Source organism: Sinohyriopsis cumingii, chromosome 9, assembly GCF_028554795.1.
Source record: "Sinohyriopsis cumingii isolate HCF-2022 chromosome 9, ASM2855479v2, whole genome shotgun sequence".
Taxonomy (NCBI): Eukaryota; Metazoa; Mollusca; class Bivalvia; order Unionida; family Unionidae; genus Sinohyriopsis; species Sinohyriopsis cumingii.
In genome coordinates, this window is record NC_142969.1 from 26,085,329 (window position 1) to 26,110,131 (window position 24,803).

General features: G+C 35.5%; 1 long non-coding RNA gene across 1 annotated transcript; it reads left to right on the top strand.

Annotated features, from left to right (window-relative positions):
• The first annotated feature begins 850 nt into the window (after positions 1-850).
• On the top strand, positions 851-24,051 carry LOC149791433 (uncharacterized). Its single transcript, XR_016423356.1, has 2 exons — positions 851-1,027; positions 21,645-24,051. It is a non-coding gene; the product is annotated as an uncharacterized LOC149791433 (long non-coding RNA).
• The last annotated feature ends 752 nt before the right edge of the window (positions 24,052-24,803 follow it).

Here is a 24,803-nt window from a genome sequence, read left to right on the forward strand (position 1 = left end):
TTTATAATTTTATAAAACATAGAAAGTAAAGAATAAAATAATAGTTTGTTTATTACATTTCGTTCAATTTTTTAGGTGAAAAATAAACCTATTATGCATTTAAAGTCGACTGCTCCTAAACTAACCAATATACCAGACCTTGCACATTTCAAGGCTGGTCTCCAATCATTTGATATATAATCGCCCAGCTGGTTATTCACAAATTTCTTGCATCATTCTTATCTACTTCATCCATTTGTTCATTCTCCAATCAATCGTCTACCAAATTGTGAAGTCGCCTCCCCTCAGTACAGCCCAATCGCCCCGTTATTTCAGCATCCGCACCGTATTGCGCGTATTATAAAATACTAAGCAGTGGCATAGCGGTTAGAGTCATACCAAAGACTTATACAAATGGTACATACAGTTGCCTCGCTAGACGTTCAGCATTAAGAGATTTTAGGCCTGGTCCGCTTGGACATAATGCTTCGTGTCTGTGACATAATGCCCCAGTGCTTAGACATCACAATAAACTGCCGCACTGCAGACATCGTAGAGATATGACTAAAAAATTGTTAAAGCTACGCTAAAAATCCAAAATCACACACACACACTAAGCAGGTATGGAATGTCGCTACGATTTCGTATTCTCAACGTGATTCGTTGTGGTTGTCCACGAGGTAGGATCAAGGGTACTAATATTAGTACTAGTATAGAATGGTAATGATATATCATTTGAAAAAGATACTAATGTTTCAAAAGGCTATGCAATACTGTCTTCTTTTAATAAAAAAGTAAAAGTTAACTTTGATTATAAAATATCGTTTTCGCACATTTATCTCTTTCTATAGACTATCCAATCAGGATCTAGGATGAGTAATGAGTCGGACAAAATTAGCTGGTTGCGCACGCTAATTTTATTCCGCCATATTGAGACGGTTGCAACCATTACGAGAAATCTAAACTGTCTTACATTCCTGGCATAATTACGAAATACGGAATTTATTCATCAACGTTTTGTTCATTTTATTGAAAGTAAAAAGTAAAGGTAAGTGGTGTAGGTCATGTCTGATGAAGGTTTTGTATGATGAAGTGTTCTTGAGACCGGCGAGTCGTGCAGCACATTTTTTGGAACGTAACTTGACATTGGATAGAATTGTAAATGAGTGATGGCTTACGTTGTATTAGTTGCTATTGGCAATTTTGAGCATGTTGTTAAAGCTTGAATTACTTAAAGACGCTTTATGTAAAGTGTGTTAACTGTGACTAACAACTCCGTTTCGCAGTTTTAATGTCATTAAATAGGCCGCAGAGAAACGGATCACTGCATGGGTAACAGCATGATGTCGGTGTATTATGAATGACCTTGATTTTGAAAGGAGGATGCACGGGCATGGATAAAGGCGAAGAGCAACATCGTCACTTTTACAGGTAATAATATCAATATAAAATGGACACAATGAAGCCTAGCTTTATGCTAACATTACATCATCAAATATTGTTATGTTAATTTTATTTCGGATAAAGCCATGTAATACATGGTTTGCACCAGTTTCCTTAGGTCGTTAATGCTGAACGATAGATACGATATCGTAGCCTCGACGTGATCGAGGTTACGAAGTGATCCTATATCTTTCAGTGGGGCAAATAAAACTATTTCAAAGACAGAACAAACGATATGAATTAACATCGACCAAACTAGAGGTATGTCTTTCAGGAACGTTTGGGTGATATACTTTTTAAGCCAAATTGAGGTAATTTATATTGGTATGTTTATGCGAACCATACTTATGTCAACCATGACAGATCATATGAGATTATTACCATAATTTGTTTTCAAAATGCTGTGCAAATATTTGGATATTTTATGACACTATTCGATTCATGCCATATTTACTATAATCTGTTTACGTTTCCAAAAAAATGGATGCAGTGTCCTTCAATGACACACAAAGAAACAAGGCTGAAAATGGAAGTAGTTACCATTTGAACTAATAAGACCATCCAAAAGAAAATATTGAATGAAGAAGGTAAATTGTTTAGCACATTTTTGTATTTAACTTCAGCAATCTGTTATTAAAGGAGATGACTATATTTTAATTTTTTTAAATATATATATGGAACACCTTCAGAATTGTTGACAATGCTGAAAAAGCTATGGGTGTGAATCACACGTTCCATTGATAAATATAGGCTCATATTAGTACCTCATCCACGAACTAGGGGATAAATACCAGTACTATGCAATCATTACTTATTTTGACTGTGTGGCATATTTTGAATTGGCTGAGGAAGAAACTTTTATGTAATGACGAAACTAACATGTAATACATTGCTTATTTTTGTTCACAAACTAAAATACTTGATTAAATTGAGAGTAATTAACATTAATGCAATATCAGAATTGTAAAAATTGCTAAATTGCACAATGCTAGCTGCTATGTCAATCGTGAATAGCATAAATTTATCCTATTGTAACAGAGGAAATGTAATCGTCTAGATGTGGACAATTAAATTAAAAATGATAATCATTCCTATTTAAAATGAAGACAAGAAGAGACAACACTGGCTTAATTCTGAAATGCAAGTTGAATTCTTGGGCATAAAGCAGTAATGGCAGTACAGACTGTCAAGACTGCTCCACTGGCCTAAGTGGTTAGAGCGTCCACCTTGGGTGCAGGAGGTTGAAGAGTTGAACCTGGGCCAAGTCATACCATAGACTTATAATATGGTACTAGCAGCTGCCTTGCTAGGCACTCAGCACTAAGAGATTAGTGTTAGGACTGGTCGGCCTGGTGTCAGAATAATGTGACTGGGTGGGACATGATGCTACATGTCTGTGGCATGATGCCCCAGTGCTAGACATCAATACAAACTGCCCACTGCAGACATCGTGGCCATATGGCTTAAAAATTGTTAAAGCTACGTTCAAAATCGAATCACACACACACATTTTTTTTGACAAGTGCTTACAGTCTTCTCTAACATGGTGTGTACTAGCCCACATTAACTGTGTAATATATTTATATACATGTAGCTAAGAATGTCCTTACCATCAGTTCGATTTCAATGTGGATGCATCTGCTTCAGACATGCAGAACTTTTTTTTTTGTCAGTTTGATCACATTTTTTAATCTGTTGTGGCAGGACATGAAACTTTCTTATGAAATATACAATACTGTTTTGTATAGATTTTGTGGAGGAAAAAATGTATGTTCTGAAAATATGAGTACGGATTTACAGGTCCTCACTCGTGGTAAACAGTCTTGTATTGCCGCTCTGTTACATGGCCACACTGCCGCACAGAAGAATTTGATGATTTCCATACAGTTGATGGAACAGAGATGTCAGTGTAGGAGACGTTGGGAGATTTGCATAATTTGGTTGAGAGTTTTGACGTCAAATTGGGAGGATTTTCATTGACTTATTTTTAGCATGCAAAGGCCCCCCCCCCCCAAATGTGTTTGTTTTCGGTCATCATATATATCTTTATAATATAAATTGTCTTAAAACAAGCTGTTAAAATTTTAAATAATTCCCATAAATTGATTTGTGCATCAAATTCAGCTGGTTTAGTCCAGTACTTGAAGTGCCTAGTACATTATATATATATATATATATATATATATATATATATATATATATATATATATATATATATATATATATATATATTACTCATTATAATATATATAATGTTTAAAATAATCTTCCTGCCTACCCAAATTTTAAAACCATTGCAATGGGAAACACACATTGGGGGGGGGGAGGCCAAATGGATAAAAAAAATGATGAGTGCTGAACAAATTTCCTTCTCAACTAAAATGTTGACCTCTTCTCATCACAGCAGTCCTTTCACAGTAACTTGTTGCCTTTCATGCTGTCTTTGTATGCCACATACACATTTGCAGCCTTATTAGATTATTGCAGGGACTGAATTTGTGGCAGTCCTCTTTATTGTTGATCCAGACAGGAGATAATGTATCCAGGTTTCTTGTAGAGTCAGCCAAATTTTCCTTGGAGTAGAAAATGACCTTTCAGTGTCTTTACTGGAATGTGGTAATGTTAATATAATTGTACAGGGTCCACCAAGAAGTTTAAATTGTTTCCTGCCTGTTGGTTGATTAGGTTGCTGGCTGGCTGCCAGACCTTTTCAAGATTTCTGCTATCTGGATGGATTTGGAAAGTTGTTCTTAAAATTGACTTTACAGGATTGGCAGAATGCATATTCACGTCATGTTGAACTTGATTTCAACCAGTGGAATTCATGTTTCTGTCCAGTATTGAATTTATTGCTATGTTTCTGTTTATATTTTGACATTTCAGCATTGAAAAATAATGTACACTAAGATATCTTGACTGACTTTAAATACAGACTTGACAAAACCGGTTTTACATCATGTGAGCTCCATAGTACAGATTAATCCAACCATAATCCCTGAATGTCTTTCGAGTCTTTTCCAAATTACTTCTGATCCAATATAGTCAATCTGATTAAAATCAGATCTCTGCTGTCCAGCATGAAGATCTGACGATGACCACTTAGGGTTCATGTTCAGGTGACCTCTGAATTATCCAATGGAAATGCAGCTTTAAAAAATCTGATGGTGAATCAAATCATTCGGTATACATTCATGCTCTTCATCCTCACTGCTCAGTCTCCAAAAGCGAAGATATAAGAGTTCTCTGATTAGCTGATAAAATTAGTGATTATTGTAATAAAATAGGTTCCCAGAACATGACCCATAAAAGCGGTCACTGTTCGAGCTTCATGTATAACTGGAGATCTGATTTCAGTCAGATTGTACATATAGTATAATCCGTCAGATTATCAAGAGAGTTGCTTCATAGTAATGATTAATCCAACCATGATTATTGAGTGTCTTTAATCCTTTCCAAGATTATCAAATACAAATTGGTAATCACTTTAATGGTTAATTGATCTGTTTACCAATGTCCTTCACTTGATGAGGTACAATAAATGCTTATAATGCAACTTTTCAAGGGAATTATTGTGATTATAGCCAAAGTAGTCTTTGCTCAGATTTAATAATTCCAATGTAATTAACAGTGGCCCCGAGTGGTCTAAAGTGCTCACAATTACGGATCACTGCCATCTCACCTCTGTCTGCGTGTGGGTTCGAGATTCGGGCTCGGCGAATGTGGGTATGTGAGAAAGCTTGCTGGTAGCTTCTCGTGGGTCAGTGGTTCTTTCCGGGTTCTTCCTCCACCAGTTATACTGGCCGTCATTAATAGTCTATCTTGTGCTGAAAAATGGCGTTAAATAGGGCATAACCGACTTTTGATCCGGAAATTGGATTCCACCGGATAGTATGAACTTCCGATTAATCGGAGTCGAACAAGGCAGGAACGACCGATTCGGATAATAAAAATAATAAAGTTGAATTTCTATAGCACCGTGTCTAACACTGCGTGTCATTCGATAGTGCGTTAATAAAGTTAAATAAGAAGTCAGAAAAGTCCAATATGGTCAACACAACGGGGTGAAACGATAATACTTGAGTTAGACCGAAAGATTTAAATTTATTAAAATATATAATACAGTCCTACCCGTTTATGTCAACATCCTCAATAATGAAGGCATAATATTGAATACATTGACACATGCTAATGAGGTATTAAAAGAAAATGATTCCGCAAGAGGCCAACTTTATAGGACCAAACAAAAGCCTGTTTTATTTTTATTTGACCGCGACATTAAAGCATGGCGGCAAGATCAACTAATTGTTGAATAAAGTACAGGATGGAACTGGCCACTTGCCGACATAAATGATTAAGGCGGGAAAATAAAAGCCTGGCGGCAAGATCAACTAATTGTTGAACAAAGAATGGGTCGGAACTGGCAAAAAAATAAAAAATTTCATGGATTCTTTGTGGCTTTGAACTTCGTTGCATTTTGCTATAGTCCTGCCATATCCTTCCCCTTGTGACATCGGTGTGATATGCAAAACGTGTGTAACACGGTTTAAAAAGTTAATTTGAAAAACCTTTTAATTTAGCATTTCCGATTAATTGAATCGTATCCGGAATCGGAAAAATTTCATGCCCAAAATCCGGAATCGGAAATCAGTAGAAAAATGCTAATCGGTTATGCCCTAGCGTTAAACCCTATAACAACAACAACAACAACAACAATGCACTTAACCCATGCACAGATTTTGTAACTGGTGATAGCAAAAGGTATATGATATCAGGCAAGTATTGACCAATTGGAAAAGGTCATATTAGCCAATGCTATAAATAAATCAGAATTGCACCAAAATAATATTTCTAATATTTATTGCATTGTTGATTTATTTAGTGTATTATGTAGCAACAGTTGTAAACCTTGAAGTATTTGTCAGCATGTAGCTGCCAATGAAATGGCAGAAATGAGATGATTACAAGAGAGAGAGTGTGATTATAGATGTGAGGCTTTAAAAGAAGTACCAGAAAATGCTGAGGATGAATATGAAGGGCTGAATGATGACCCAGGAAATGTAATTTGCACTTTCTGCACTGGTTATTTAGACATATTACAGTTTGAGAGCCATGACAGTTTAATAATCATCCCAGAAATCACGCTATGCAAGCTCCCTACCATTAAATGGCAGAGGGATATGGATTGTTGCACATAGAATCAGAACAGCGGGGGACACTGTCCCTTGCCCTCCAAATCTGGGGTGGAGACACAACATTATTGAGCGACAGAAGCAAATGGTAATGCACTAATAGTGCTACAAAAATCAGATAATCTTGTTTGTTTTGACAGTTGCCACTTTGTTATCTGCATTGTTTTCATATTGTTTTAAAGTATTTTTTCGCCAGCCTACAGTATTTTTACCACCTTTTGCAACCATGGCTAATTGCTGGTGGCATCAATGACATTGATTGATACCCACTAATGAAATGTTGTAGGCATATTTTTTCGATTAAAAGCATGCCTAAGGGGTGTATCAAGTTTTGCTGGACATACGACAAGTTCATGTTCATTGTGATACACCGAGTATGTCAAATCAAAACAAAAGGTTTCTCAGAAGCAGACAATATCATGGTATCTTTGAACAAGAGCAACTTGAAGAAGCTTGAAAATGAACTTTCAACTGTTTGTGAGTCTTGTTAGTGATACATTTGCAAGCCTACAGTTCAAACCTTATCAGCCAGTAATAGCATACAAAATCAAAATGAACTGGGAAGTGCTAACACTTAGGTGAGTACAGCTGAATAAAGGTTTGATTGTTTTGAGATTATCTTTGACAGTTATGATAGTTCAGTTTTAACTTGATTAAATTAACTTTTAATTTGTTTCATACTATCAACATACATGTGATTCTTTTAGCAGTGGGACAGAAACAGTTATAAAAAGCCTTCCATTGCATATTCTGTTTTATGACTGAAATCTACTCTACGGCTTTTGAAAAATATATTATTATTATTATTATCAGGATGATTTTGGGACCCCAAAAATTGGTATATTTGTGCATTGATGATTGTATCCCCACAGTATAGAAACCAATTCAAACCAGTCTTTGGGACCGATAATATTGTACTTTTGGAATGTTTGAGTAATCAGATTATGGAAGCTGACATGAATACATGTGAAGTTATTATTTTTTTAAGTTACTGTTATAATATGGATAGTGTCTGGTAAAATGCAGGATATTTTATGGAGTGGTATATTGTAATAAAGGGATCAAAGATAGCAATGACTTTAAGCTGATCTTTGGCAGAGGCGAAATAAAAATGAGAGATCAATCCAATAATTATTTAGGTGGAAACACTCTAATAGGAAATTTGATTTGGTATATTGTTTAATTGTTATTGCATTGTTCAGGTCATTTTTAGAGGAATACTTAAAAGCAGTTGATATTGTTGATTTAATGTCAAAATGCAGAAGCATGGAATTTATCCCAATGCCATGGCATGCTAAACCCCCCCCCCCCCCATTAATTAATATGAAACTGGATTGCATGTCATGTCTAACTCTGATAATATCTCCTGATGATGAACATAGATTGGAGGAGTATTTTCAGTCAGCATCCTTAAACACCAAGCCACAGGCAAAATGAACTTTTTGACCTTTCTTGCAGACTGTGCATGGCTGTTTTTGACATTGCCTTATTGTAATTATACAGAGTAGACAATCTCCATTCTTCACAAAATTAAGTGATTTAAGGGAAAATCTGGACTATAAAACTACTGACAGCCTGTCAAGAGTGAAACTTAATAATCATAATTAATTAGTGCTCACCAGTTGATGATCTTGTGCAGGAAGCTAAAAATGCTTGTGCATTTTCTGTTGAAAAGAATAAAAGATATACACCTTCCTTTTACACTGAATTGACATCAGTGCTTAAAGAAAAAGAAATGTTTAAAGATTGGCCCAGAGCTGGTGACTTTAAAAAAATCACAAGCCGTAACTCCATTTTCCATATGCCTAAAATGTTTCCCTTTTTTTTAATCACTTGTCACACAACATTGCAGTTTCTACACTTCATATATAAATTCAGTAGGGTTCACTAGCGTGGCTGAAGGTAATGCAAATGTCATTAGTGTCCATCACTTTACTCAGTAGATTCTTGTTGGTACTGGTATTAAAACTTGTTTGATTCTCTGAGAAAATTTTGGTCAGAATTGAGTTGTTGTGGATGACCATGTTGTCATTGTCAGTACTGTATCTGATGCAGTCTGATCAGGAAATATGCTTGTCTCTATTTTAAAAAAATGAACATGCATCACATTTGGGACTGACCATTTCAATTGAGCAGGGAGGCATAAAATTTTCAAGTTTAATAGGGGCTTAACAGGTAATAAAATAATAACAATGCCTCTGCCCAGTTTGAGTGTTAATAATTAATTGACACAAATCAGCTGTGCAAACAAAAGCCTGTACTTATTCTTGTCTTTCAGTCAGTCTGTTTCATTGCTGAAATCATCCAGAAAAGCAATTAATAGTTTGTATTTTAACAAGATTAAAGATAAAGTGAATAATGATAAAGAGAATTACTTCGACATACTTTGCGCACAGAGGAATGATGTATTTATGTCACTATATTTATTTGCATTATGTGCAAATATGTAAAGGCCATTTCCCCTTAGTTTTTGCTACCATGCTTCATAAAGTTAAACTCCATCAACCAGGAATTCTGAAATTTATTTTTGCTGACTTTGCTGATAATTGTTTCCTAAATCGACTTAAAAAATGAATCACACTTTAACACTATTCCAACAGTTGAAATAATTTTGCTGTTTTTATGTATGGAGTAAAATCAGACTTCAGAGAAGCATTGCTGTTCTTTATTACAGATGGCTTAAACATTCTCATGGCAATGATATATAATAACTTTTTGTTCTCCTGAATGCATCCAGCATCATTTTGATTTACCTGTATTGAGTTGTTCCACTTCGTGATCTTACTTATCCAAATTAACACATTTGGCTCGCCCACTGTAGTCTTCAAACACATCTCACTAGCTATTGTCAGCCATTTAAGTAGTAGGTAAAATGGTGGTTTTACCAGGTCTCCTTGCTTGTTGCTGTTTAAACTGGCAAAATGATTTATATTTACTGTTTATACATCATGCTACATAAAGCAGGTATATACAGACCTACCACTGCTCCCAATTTATTCTGGAGCATTCCAAAATTTTCTTTAAAAAATATCTGAAAATCCAGATTTCCCGATATTTTGCCCAGAATCCTGAATTTTTAAAAATGCCAACAAATTTTTAAGAAGACCTTTTCATTCATGATGGCTGAGCAAAAATGACGCAGAAATTTGGTGAGAAATTCGCTAGTCTTCCTGCGAAAATGTATAATTTTTCCATTTTGAACTTTTATGCTGATACCTGTTACATGAATTAACACTAAATATCAGCATAAAAGATGAAAATGGAAAAATTATTTTAATGGCATGACTGCAGCATACATTTTTGTGTCAAATAAACATGTCATTGTGTTATATTTGTGATTATGGAATACATAAACAAGGTATAAGTAGAAAATGCAATTTTTGAAAATTTCACAAACTTATTGAATCTCTGCATGTATACTCAAGCAGAAAATATGAATTTGGTGCACATTTTCATGAATTAAGCCTACTTTATTCCCCAAAATCTAAAAGTTTACATAATTTTACTCCTGTGCAGTGTTGTTGTTGCTAAAGAGCATTGGTAGCTCAGGATGCCAAATTTGGTTGAACTAACATGCCAGAAATTTCTTTAATGAAATGAACATGTCTAATCACATACAACTGAATGTGATTAGACATATTTGTTTTGTTAAAGAAAATGCACTACTAGTTCAGCCAGCTTGGGCATTCCTTTGCTACCATTGCCCTTTAACCCACAGAAATGGTGGTAAGTCGAGTTTGATAAATGCAACCACTTGATTGTAACGGGAAAGAATAAGGCATCAGAGGAAGTAAAGTACAAGTAAAGTGAAGTGATTCATGGCCTTGAAAATGTATCAATATGGACTGCCATTCTGTAAAACTTTGGCCATCGGTTTTCATCAAAGCTGTTGGAATAGAGATACACAGCACTGATCATTAATAGCAGTAAGACATTGCCCCCCCCCCCATTCATATCTGCATTGACATCTTGCATTATATGACCACCATCATACAATGAGATCTGATCTTGATCCATGCCGTTTTGTTTTGTTTTGATGAATTTCATTGGTTGACATAGGCTCTCCTGGCACATATACATGTTCGCAAGTATTCTGATTCATGATTCCTTGTTACAATTTCAAAATAACGTCGTTACTGGATGCATTTTTTTCAAAACTTGCAGCAGAACATGTACACAGCCATCATTATATGATGGGAATGCAACCTGGTGTGGGATTTTACTTGCAAGTGTAGAAGAAGAAAAAAACCCACTTAAAATATGAGTTAAGAAAGAGAATATGCTTTTCATTTTCATATTTTAACACAGATAGACAGTTCTCTGGTTCTCTTTTCCTTATTAGTTACTTTTTTGATGCCCTATTGAAAGTCCCCAATTATGAGCAGAATCCCCCCCCCCATTTAAACATTATCAGGGTTGGTGCCCAAATGACCTAAATTGTCTATGCAGCCCTGCAAAAAATAAATAAATTAAAAATGTGTATAAATAATTTGATTCAATGAAGAATATAGTATATAGGTATCTGAATCTTTAGTTTGGATTAATTTCGTCAATTTTTCCTCTGTTTTGTGTTTGTTTGCTTTCATGCATGGTAGTAAATATTTGCATGTCAGACTTTGTTGTTGTACCAGTGCCTGGCTTGTGGAGACTTGGACAGTGTATGAGCATACTGGTTCATGACCAATGAGATGAAAATTTTATGAAGCTAGATCATTTTTAGTATCCTTTCCGCGAGCCTTCCTAAACTATATCAACGCTGCAATATTTACCAGGATTTTTCGATGTGTACAAGGTATAAAATAACCAGGAGTGCCATTTATTTGAACCATTTTATGTGCCCCCAATTTGCATGTTAGTCTGGCAGCTGACATTTGTATGTAAGCCATTGACAACGTGTTTGTTGTACCTTGCTTCGTTTCATTTGCTGTATATTTTTTTTTATAGCCCCAAAACGAAATTCAGTTTGTAAGCCATGCTTGATGAATATCAACAATTTAGGTAAAACTTGTACTGTTTTGATTATGTTTGGTATTGCTATAATGTGTAATAAAGTAATGATAAAATTTATAAACTCAACTGGATGTATGATCTTAAGAGTTCATTTTCCTTTTCACCTTTGCTGCAAGAAGGTTGTTTCTATGGTGTGCATACTTTTACCTTTTGCTGATGTGCAAGCCAAATAGCTAATGAAAATGATGTTTCTAAACAACTAGGCATTATGTTATTGGAAAATCACCTGGAAGTTGATTTATTAGGATTTATTCAGAAACAGCTTTCAAAATGTGTTTCCTACTCGAAATTTCAGACGAAAATGACAAAAACCTCCAGGGGTTAATGTGTTATTGGGTCTATTTTGATGACATCACCAAATTTGAATATTCCTTGCATATTTAATCACTCGTGCATCAACATTGTACATAAATTACAAATCTAGCTATTCCTTAATGATTTGTAAAAAAAATAAAAAAATCCTTGTTAACACATTAACCCCTGGTGACAAGTTTACGTGGCAGGAGGTAGTAGCCTACTGCCGAGCTCTGTAGCGTCAAGGTCATGTATGATACACTAAAGTAGGTGGTATTATAGAAAGGTAGACAGATGTAGCTCTACAATGATACCAAATAATCTGGAAGTTCTAGTTGCACTACAAAATACAGAGGGAAAAAACTCATTTTTTGGAATCTGATTTTGTGTCTGGATTTTAGACTGTCAGGTCTAAGGCGGAATGGTATGAACTGCAAACAGACAGATGAGCCTTTGCAAAAAGTAGGATAAGATGGGCATTAGGAATAAAGAGTGGTCTTGATACGAAAATAATGGGTCTTTTACCCTTCTGCTCATGTGCAATCCAAATAGCCAATGAAAAATGATGTTTCTAACACAACTAGGCATTTATTTTATTGGAAAAATCACCTGGAAGTAGATTTATTAGGATTTATTCAGAAATAGCTTTCAAAATGCATTTCCTAGTTGAATTTCTGACGAAAACGACAAAAACCTCCAGGGATTAATGTGTTAACCCTTTAGCTACTACAGCTGTTGTGCAGTTTCACTACTGCTGAGTGCTATCATATCACTTACTGAGATTACTGAGGCTGGTTGCTAGGCTGAATACTAGAGCATCATCAAGGCTGACTACAGCAACTGACAATGAAAACATGGTGACATTTATATTCATTAATTCATTAGTTTTTGCTGGATTTCAGTGAAATAAAAAACACCTTACCTTGTATAGTGTTTATTATTCATATATTTCCACTTTATATTACAAAGTTGAGAGTGGTACCTCTCAAAACAGTCATTATCCACACATAAATGACGATGTATATTCCAAAATATGCCCATTTCTCCATGATGCTGATTTCATACCATTTCAGCCTTAGGTCTTGCTTTTGGTCCCCCATTTTCTTGACATAATTGTTTGTTTCTTTCACAAGCTTTTCCACCAGACATTCAGGAAAAAAAACTTGAGAAAAAATCGTTCTCACTGCTTAGTTCAAGCTTGATTGCTGAACCAACATGAGAATAAAAATCATTGATCTCGAACATGGTGAGGTCATGACTCCATTGTGCAAGTGGGATTATGTCCGCCTCCTTGCCATCCGATTCAAAATCACTTTCATCTGGTGCTGAAACGGGACTAATATCAATATCCGATCCATTTTCTAAGACTGATCCATTAAACTTTTTGATATCACTTGCACTGAACCCTTTAAAGTTGCCATATCTGAATTGGAATCTTTTTTCTTTATCTTGACTACACGTTTTTCATAAAGTGCAGAAAAGCCCCGACAGTGTCTAAATTTCACCTCTCAGCTTTCAAATTTGTATCAAAATGTTGAGTAAACAGTCCTCTCATTGGTTATGATAATCAAAAATATGTAAACTTCTGTACTTTCAACCAATCAACGTTTAGTTAACATAGCAGTCACGTCCATATAGATGCGACTCTGGGGTTTCGAGTACTGCTGAACTTTATGCACATAAGCGACACTGGGGTAGTAAACTAGGCTTATCCACACTGCATATATGCATCAGTGGGGTTCAGAAGCTATTTACAGGTGACGCTTAGATGTGGCAGTCGTAGCTGAAGGGTTAATTGTAGTCTGATAAATCAGCCCCAAACCTTTACTGATACTGTTGTATGTTTTTGGGGTATGATGTTAATGTAAGGGGGTTCAGACATGTATCCATAACACATTGTACGTTTTTAGGCACATCTTGTTTTTCTCACAATATGTGCAGAATATTTCTGGAACAAATACTATATTTTACAACTTCCAAATCCACATTACACTATAATCTGTCTGTCAGTTTCAAATTTTGTGACTATGTTCTAGCATCCAATCAGATTTTCCACTTATTTACTAGTTTGAAAAATTTTGCTTGACAAAATCCTGGGACACTCAAGTCAAGTCATATGAGCAAAGCAATGTTAATAGACCTTCCAGCATTTTTGATTTGACTGCAAGTCTTATGGAAATGACCCTTAAAGTACGAAGTTATGGAATAATAGCAAAAAATTGCTCAGATAAAATTCCTGTAGTAAAATCCAGGTACTGGTTTGTCTAGGTTTGATTTGAATCCTGGTTTCATATTAGAATCAGTGGATTTGGTTGGGAACCATACTAACTTTACAGGACATTGGCTGCTTTAAACTGCATATATTTTTCATGCAAAGCTTCTGCATGATCAAGTTGTTGCATATAGGATATTCTTTTTTTAAAAATGGCATCCGACAAATGATACATATTAAAAATAAAATTGACAGTAAGACTATTAAAGAGTTTAAATAGCACAGAAGAATAACCATAAATATTCAGAATTCTTTTGCAAAATATAGGAGGGGCAAAAGTTACGTGTATTGGATATCATGTGTTGATTTGAGTGTGTCTGTTGGTGGGAGAGATGATTGGCACTTGAAAGGTTTTAAAAAAAAAAGGCAAGGGATTACATCAAGTGGAAAGATAGCAAGAAGAACCCATTGAGTTCCTTAGGGTTTGGAAATGCAGTTTGTGAAACTACTGGAGGTAATTAAGGTCTAAGTGTACTTTACAAACTTTTTAATTAAACATAATGTTGACCATTGCTGCATCAGTCAATTACACTTCTGAACTGCATGTTTTCCTGCTTGACAACATCAGTACTTGAAACTTTGTTACTGATAATTTGGATTTGGATTTCTTTTGCACAAGAAACCATTTGCCATTGGAATTTATTTTGGACAATTGAGTGGAATGTTTTCCCCCTGTACACTAAATTCAAAAAGATGTTAGTGTTCTTGATGAAGATTTCATCTTATATATTCTATCCGTGATCATTAACCATTGCTTTTATTTAGTTTCCAAGCTAATCAAAATTAGCAAGTCATTTCCGTCAGCCAGTGAAATTGAGTGTCTTTTGATTTTTTGGCAATGGGCATACTCTGTTCACCGAGTTCAGTCCTTATATTCACATAAAAATGCTCATGAATTGAATTTTACTTGGCACATACAAAACATTGGACTGATAGATGCAGTACATGTACGGAATTTTAATTAGCCTGGTGAATGCATTAAATAACTCAAAGAACTGCCTTTACCGTAGGGTTTTGGTATTTTTTCAGATTTTGACTAATTCCTCAATGATAGCAAAGAAAATCTGATCAAACATGGCTGTCGTATAGAATTGTTGTGACGTGCAAGGTGGCAACTCGCCATGTTGCCAATGAGGAATAGACTGGCTCCTTGTCTCTAACTAAGTACTAATATTCTCTCTCTGGACAGTACAGATCTGGAAAGAAACATGGAGATAAATTTTGGAGTGGCATACGAAGTACTAAATGCAAACCATCCTTAATATTTTGCTGATTTATTTATTACATTATTATTATTTTTCCGACCACTCCAATCGCCTAGTGGTTAGAGCGTCCGCCTCGGATGCGGGAGGTCGTGGGTTCGATCCCCGGCCGAGTCATACTAAAGATTTACAAAAATGGTATTAACAGCTGCCTTACCTGTTGCTTAGCATTCAGAGGTTAGTGTTAGGACTGGTCAGCCTGGTGTCAGGATAATGTGACTGGGAAGGACATCATGCTACATGTCTGCAGCATGATGCCCCAGTACTAATCATTACTACAAACTGCCACACTGCAGACATTGTAGCGATATGACTGAAACATTGTTAAAGCTATGTTAAAAATCCAAATCACACACACACACACACACATATTATACTATTTTATTATGTTCACAATGTGATACACCAATATTTGTGTTGTACTTTCATTTTAATGATCAAAATGTTACAGAATCCTTTGATCTGAAAAAAGAAGCACAAATACCAGTCAAAAGCCAACTGTAACTATAGTCTTTTTATCCTTTTTTTGAGGGGGAGGGGTATGCATTCATGGGCGAAAGGGGTCAGTCTAATATGTACCCTGTTAGCCAAGGTTAGGTTTTGAAATTCTACTAAGCCCCCCCCCCCCCCATGTGTGGCTCTGGATACCTAATCAACCCTGTTTTTCCAGCCAACCCTTCTTTGGGGTGGGGTTTGAGAAAAATAATAATTTCAGAAGAATTTTTTACAATAGTTTATGCCTTATTTAAATGTCTAGACTAAACCTATAAATATCAACCCATCTACCTTCATGTTTTTTTTTTATTTTCACTGTAACTAGAAACACATTTTTCTTAATTTGACATAAAAGATCTGTTCAGGAAAAATAATCACCTGGATGGACAGAAGAAATGACAGTTTTGCATGAGTAAAGGTATATATAGTCATGAGAGGTCTTGAGCTCAAAATTGGCACCAAAACTTCAACAGTTTTCATTTACAATAACTACTGGGGCCCCGAGTGGCCGAGTGGTCTAAAGCGCTCTTCGTTACGGATCACTGCCATCTCACCTCTGTCTGCGGCGGTTCGAGTCTAAGATTCAGCCAATGTGGGCATGTGAGAAAGCCTGCCAGTAGCTTCTCGTGGGTCGGTGGTTCTTTCCGGGGTTTTCCGGGTTCTTCCTCCACCATTAATACTGGCCGCCATGTATAGCCTATCGTGCTGAAAAATGGCGTTAAACCCCACAACAACAACAACAACAACAATAACTACTACTTCAGATGAAGATTTTGGTCAAGAGTGTTTTTCTTTACAATTTTGAATTTCACTATATTTCAGGTTGTTGCTCACACTGTTTGATAACTAAAGGGTTTAAGTGGTAACTCCTAGTTTCTGTATTACTAAAATTCACATACCATTGAGAGTGGAATCTTATATTACATTCACATTGATAAATAGTTTTCAGCACCTGTGGTTCTCATTAAAAGCCTTCCAGTCTAACCACACTACTAGCTTCACTTGCTATTTCATGTAAGATTGAGTACACTCATGTCTGGTATTATTGTCTGAGACAACCGGAGTCGAAGTGATGTATTAAATTTTATCATTTTTTTCGTTTTGTGGGGTTTCATGCAGTTTTTCAGCACATGATACATGGTAGCCAGTATATTCATAGAAAGGGCATCTATGTCTCAAGCCAATTACAGTTGGTATTTAAATGTGTTGTTTGTATCAACTACAGAATCTGCACAAATTTTGTACACAATAAATAAATGCAATTTTTTTTTCTTCTAACAGCAGGTGCTTGGCTCATAATAATTTCATGCTTATTGCTTATATTTTCTTAATTTAAAATGGTCCACAATCTTTAAAAAGTGCTTTATTTATGTAAGTGACTGGCCATCAAGCATTGGTGTGGGTGGGTTTAATGAATATTCCTGTGTTATTTTGAGTCTCATTAAATGCTTCCAAGTACATGAGAAATGTGTCTCTCTTGCTGCATATAAATGTAAGGAAACTGGATAGAACCAAGCTGTTGTCCTGAGCATTTTGTACATGAGTGTATGCAAGTCTTATGGTACATGGTTTTGAATGCCAGGGCAAGTGATGCTAATATATCTACATCATGTGCTATCCTAACTGGCTTAGCTAGGCTGGTTCCACAACATTATCCTGATTCTATCAAAATTAATGTCAACTGTTAAAGAATGTGACTACTGCAGCAGCCCATATTGTCAGCAACTGATAGACAAGCAGACAGTATCAAGTGGATTAGTCATGTGTTTGAAATCTTTTGCCATTTCTAGGAATGTTTAGAATTTTTGTACCAGAGTAACTTTGATGTGAAATAGCCCATGGTGTTTAGAAGTATTCTTAATATTATTTTAATTTTTTTACCAGAAATTATGATCTCCAATTTGATGCATTTTTGAGTTGTGTCAAGCCTAATAAAGCAGTATAAAATTTCACTTAGCTCTCACATAATCAGCAACTTTCACCCTTGCTGATGCTTTGATTATATACTCACTTATAAGTCAAGTTCATCTGTAACATGCACAGACCCAGATCTGCCATTGCATAATATGCCAGTAGATCTGGGTTAATACAGTACGTTAGGAGTAATCCATAGAACAAAGAACATAGACCCTGATCTGCTGATACATTATATGATTGCACATAAGGGTCTGTTACTTGCAGTTGGACTAGATGTGTGAGTATGTATGTATGTGTGTATATGTGTGTGTGTGTGTGTGTATATATATATATATATATATATATATATATATATATATATATATATATACACACACACACACATACACAGTAACGTGAGGATGATATGCATATAAAAGCAGTGAAAATATTGAGTAAACAGTTTTTGGGGTCTAATCTGTCCCAAAATTCTACCAAGATCTTTAAATGTCTGCAGTTCTCTATCAGAATATCAGCGGCAAGTTAATTTGAAAATCTGGGCTACGAGGAGAACATTTGATAAGTTTAATTAAAGTGCAGTCTGACTGATAAATAATTGGCCTATAGACATTTGCTTGCCGCAGTGTTGTTTTATCTTTTCATGATTGAAGTTTTGTGCGTGTTCACATTGATAAAGTATAATAATGCGTGTGTATGGTTTACAAACCTTACATCCAACACTATGGAGTCTGATCTGATATAATAGGCCTGCAGATCATGTTCTTTGTTTATACATTGGAATAAACAGAATACATAGACCCAGATCTACCAGTACATTTACAGTGGTAGGTCTGGATCTATGCTGTTTACAGTTTTGTTATGTACAAGGATTAATACAATTGTACAGCTCTTGAGAAGCAGGCTTTGTTAATGCATTGAATTGATTGAGACATCTGAAATGTCTGTTTGTATTAGCAGTAATTGAAAGTTGATGACTAAAGCATGTTTCAATTAGGGAGTGCTTATCCAGCACTCCTTTCACTGCAGCTGACTCTGACTCTGTTACATATTGTGTACATGTACATCTACTCACCCCCCCCACGCCTGCCCCCCCCCCATATAAGATTAATATTGAAACATTAGAAGCAATTTCATTGCATTTAATCATACTTGATTGAAGATATCTGGTTATGGTAGTATTCAATTCAAGGTTGTACTTGGCTGATGGTAGTATGCTATTAAACCTCATACTTGGGTCATGGTGGTATTCTATTCTCATATGACATGAATGTGTGGTCTGAGATTTATTTTTATTAATACAATTTTTTTGTTGTTCTGTTTGTAATACGTTCTATTCAAGCTAATACTTGGGTCATGGTATTCTATTCAAGCTCATGCTTGGGTCATGGTAGTATTCTATTCAAGCTAAAACTTGGGTCATGGTAGTATTCTATTCAAGCTCATGCTTGGGTCATGGTAGTAATCTATTCAAGCTCATACTGGGGTCAAGTTAGTATTCTATTCAAGCTAAAACTTGGGTCATGGTAGTATTCTATTCAGCTGTACACTTGGGCCATGGTAGTATTCAATTCAAGCTAATACTGGGGTGATGGTAGTATTCTTTTCAATCTCAAACCTCTGGTCATGGTAGTATTCTATTCAAGCTCATGTTGGGGTCATGGTATTCTATTCAAGCTCATGCTTGGGTCATGGTAGTATTCAGTTCAAGCTAATACTGGGGTGATGGTAGTATTGTATTCAAGCTCATGCTTGGATCATGGTATTATTCTATTCAAGCTCATAATTGGGTCACGGTAGTATTCTGTTCAGGCTCATAATGGGGTAATGGTAGGATTCTATTCAAGCTCAAACTGGGGTCGTGGTAGTATTCTATTCAGGCTCATGCTTGGGTCATGGTATTCTATTCAAGGTAATACTGGGGTCATGGTAGTATTGTAATTCAAGCTAATACTGGAGTCATGGGAGTATTCTATTCAATATCATACAGTACTTGGGTCATGATAGTTTTCTATTCAACCTTATAATTGGGTCAAATGCAAAAAATGATGATGATTATTAACACATTAACCCCTGGAGCTTTTTGTCATTTTTGCCTAAAAATCGAGTAGGAAACACATTTTAAAAGCTATTTCTGAATAGACTAGAAAACACCAAATCCCGGTCATCTTTTAATAAAATACTGTCTAGTGGTGTTAGAAACATCGATTTTCATTGGCTATTTGACTTGTGCATGAGCAGAAGGGTAAAAGTTGGACTGTTTTTTTTTTTTTTTTTTTTTGCTAAAGGGAGCCATTATTTTTGTATGGAGACCACTCTTTATTCCAAATGCCCATCTTATCCTACTTTTTGCAAAGGCTCATCTGTCTGTTTGCAGTTCATATCGGTTTGCCTTAGATCTGAGACCAAAAAGTCTAAAATCAGACACAAAATCAGATTCCGACCATGGGCAAATTTTGGGTAAAAAAAAGTCTGGTCCAAAAAGTGCAGTTTTTCTATCTGTATTTTGTAGTGCATCTGGATATTCCAGATTATTTGGCATCATTGTAGAGCTACATGTCTACTTTTCTATAATACGACCCACTTTAGTGTATCTTGCATAACCATGATGCTACAGAGCTCAGCAGTAGGCTACTACCTCCTGCCCCATAAAGTCGTCGCTAGGGGTTAATGTGTTAAAAGCGGTAGTAGTGTTTTTTTTTTTTATAGGGAAAGGCCTCAAATCAGAGCCAGTCATGGACTGCTTTTCTATTGGAAGGCTATGATGTTGCAGTAATGTGCAGTTGATGTATCCACATTTTGGCCCAGCACAGGTCTTGCAGAGTCCACCTGTCTGACTTGAGACAAATCTTTTTTGAAATTAAGACATTTCTCCATTAACTGTTGTCAGATGACAAGGAAATGTATACCATATATGCTTGCCTATAAGATGAGTCAAACTGAAAGCAACAAAGATCCTGTTCTGCCATATCATAATGTGTCTGCAGATCATGGTCTGTGTTGTGTGTTCTACTGATTACTACTAACAAATTGCACAGAACCAGATCTCCTGGCCCATGATGCAACAGTAGATCTGGATCTGTGCAGTTTGCAGTTGGACTTGTCATACAGGTTTTGTATGCACCTTGAATATCCTTGATCATTGTAGGGTTTTGATATCCTTTTTCATCTCCTTGACTGCTTCAATTGTGACAAAATGTTGACTCTGCCCTTGATTAAACCTGAATTTCGTGATTGGGGGAACAAAAAAAGATATTTGAACCATATGTTTATTGATTTATTTTGTTGTTCATATTTGTTGAGAGAAAAAAATAATTTCAAACATGCTGTTTTCGATGTACAAATTTTCTTTCCCTGAACCCCTTTTTTCTTTTATACTGTGAGGACTTTTTCTTGTTTGCATTTAGCTTTATTTGTCTGTGGTATTTTTGTTAGTTAGACACCATGTTAGTTTGGATTGAACTGCTTGAAACATTTTTTATGACTTGTACTTTCACTGAATTAATGGCAAATAGAGCTTGCTATCAAGTACAGTTATTTGGTCTTAATTCTTTTTTGTACCATCCCACCCCAAGAAATTGTCTAATCATCATTAATTTGAGAAATAAAAATTGACTAGACAAGTGTCAATTGCATTAAAGGATTCTGATTAAAAATTGACTAGACAAATGTCAATCGCAATAAAGGATTCTAGTTTCTATAGGGTTTTCTTAGTTTGATGCTTAAAAATAATTTTTAACTTTTTGTCACAAATATCTAATGATTTTATTCTTAATTTAACTTCAGCTTATTTCAACATGAGCTGGAAGGACTACGTGGAAAACCAGTTACTAATTCCAGGTGACATGTCTGGTGCTGGCATTTTTGGACTTGATGGCAACAAATGGTCGGTGATGGGTAAAGTCGTGGACGAAATTACACCGCCAGAGATGGAAAGATTAGTGAAGATCATACAAGGAGTGGATAAAGAATTTTCAGGGATTAAGCTTGGCGGCAAAAGTTATCTTTACTGCAAGCATGATGAGACAGATCGTTGTATTCTTGTGAGCCGAATTCTTCCTAGCGATTCAAAAGAAGAAAAATTCTTTTGCTGTGGCTACTTAGCCAATCAGTGTATTGCATTCGGAGTTATAGTAGGAAATCATAAATTAGGCAATTGTTCATTAGTCTGTTCACGGCTCAGAGACTATTTCAAGCAAGTAGGGTATTGAAAATGCTGACTTGGCAAAATTTCTAGAGACTTGAAAAATCTTTGTTGTGCTTAGTGCTCATTAAGCAGTAGATATCTGGTGTGCTTAACTGCAGACAGTGTTGAAAAGAAAGAAAATGCGTGAATGGTGAAATGCAATATGCACTGTATGTTGTGATGTGTTACCATGGTTTCAGCTGATGACAAAAGAAAAGAGACTTGTTTAGTATTAATCTTAATAAAATGGGCTGTGCAAGTGGACTTTAGTGGATGCTTTTTGAATGGTTACAAAGTTTACTCTATGATAATGTTACATATCAAGTTGAGATTCAAATGTGGAAATGAATCTCATGAAGGTACAAAACTTGATGCAGCTTGAAATGTACAGTTGCATTTTGTGAACTTAGATAATTTTTTTAATAGTGTCAGAATTTGTAAAAAAACAATAGATCTTTCCACAAAAATGACACTGAACATCAGAATTGAAATTTTTATGTTTATAAAAATAGTATTAAAGTTTTGCCTCATTTCACTTTCCCAAAACTTTATACCCTAAAATATACTTTTTTTTAATACAAGAAATAATATGTATTATTGCGTACACTTGTTTTGACTTGAAAATGGCAGGATAGCAAAAAATGGATTTTAGGGATCAATAAGTTTGATGCTGGTGACACTGAAATGGCAGAGAAAGATACACTGCCCCCCCCCCCTTGAAGATGGATGAATTTTTTTTTTATAAAAAAAAAAAGGTAAATGCCCCCACCATATGAGTGTAGAGGCATATAGTTCTAAGCATGTTCATGCAGCCTGCCATAACACCCCTCATAGGTATACAGCTGTAATTTTAAATTGTGAAGACCTAGGTCAAGGTGTTTTCATAATTTTTCATCTAAGTTTTACACAGTCATGGCCCTTGCATATAAAACTCCTTCAATTTCCTTTTTCCTTTAATATCATATCATGGATTGAAGTAATTTTTTAACATTACAAAAACAGATCAAGATGAAATTTCATCATTTTCCTCCAAACTGTTAAAAGGTAATGGTATCAACTTTTAAGAGTTGGGTCATACAAATGCGCAAGGGGTGGACAGAATTTACATTGTATCGTGTTAACTGTAAGGGATTTTTCTCTCTCATTTGCTGAAATTAATATGGTACTGTAGTAAAAAGAAATGTTAATATGATTTTCATTCCAAATGTGCTGAAAAGCCAATGTATTACTAGCACTGAAATTTTGATTATTTATTATAGTCTCTATTCTGAGTTGGAAAAATTTGAAGTTGTGAAGCCCAGGATGAGGTGAACATTTAGCTGTTTAAGTACATTTTTAGTTCCTTGCACGTAATTTTTTATAGATTAAGAGGAAAAAGACCAGACACTAAACTTTTAATATTCTTTTATCACACTGAAAGTATGTGCACTTACTGAATGAAGAAAAGATATATAACTGATTTTGGGTTTATCCCCACCCAGTCTGCGATCAGGGTAAAGTGAAGTACATGTATATAATAAAAAGTGGAGGAAGTTGTGACAGCAAGCCATCACAGTTTCTCTAGTTTGAGGGTTGAAAATTCCTCCAGCTCAAGAACCTAGATCATTAAGAATTTCCAGCTACTTGAATTCAAGAAGAAGAAAATCAGACGGAAGAGCAGTTCAGTCAGATTGTTTTGTTTTTTTTCTTCTGTCTCTGATATCTTGGCTACAGTTCCCATTGGCATTTACTTTAATTTCCTGACTTGAATCATGTTCTTGTGGAATGAGAAATTTTCAACCCATGGGTAATTGAAGTGATGGGAATTGGTGATAAAATTTATTACCAGACCTCCATTATACCATTTTGCTTAATTCTATGCTTTTTATATTGTTGAACGGAAATTGACAGCTTTGTGTTGTTTTTACTCTTCAGCATCAACCTCATAGCTCACATTGGATGACTATGTACATGTTTTACATGTCTTTTTTCCTTATATTTCATAATAAATGTATTCAAGAATTAAAATTGCTGGTTTCATTGTTAATCATATTTATTCACTGTGTGTTACAGATTTGCTCACTGGTCAGAGGGAATGTAAGCTCAGAATTTTTCTGATCTCATTTTTGGGCTGAAATTAAGCCCTCCTTCCAGTGCCCAGAACTGTTTGATTGTGGAAAATTCCCAAAGCAGATTTTAAAAGATCCAGTGCATTTTGCCTAGAAAAAAAGTACCCCGTTTAAGATTTGGATACTTAACAAAATTAGAATGAACAGAAAGTTGTGTAGACAAGTTACTATCCTTGCTAATCAAGAGACATGGGGGGCCCCAAGTGGCCGAGTGGTCTGAAGCACTCTTCTTTACAGATAACTGCCATCTCACCTCTGTCTGCATGGGTTTGTGTCTCTGATTTGGCTAATGTGGGTACGTGAGAAAGCTTGCCAGTAGCTTCTCATGGGTCGGTGGTTCTTTCAGGGGTTTTCTCAGGTTCTTCCTTCACCATTAATACTGGCCACCGTGTATAGCCTACCGTGTGCTGAAAAATGGAGTTAAACCCTACAACAACAACAACAACAACAAGAGTCATGGGGATGTATTTTAGATTAGTGTAATTTCACTGAAGCACTTCAAGCATATTTCTATCATTGGTCTAATCTGTTTCATAAACAGTCCATTTATGTTAAAGAACAAGCTCATGATTGGCTTGATTTTCCATGTGCACTTTGAATGCGCTGTGAAACAAAAATGTCATTTAATTATTGATATTAAGTTAACAGATT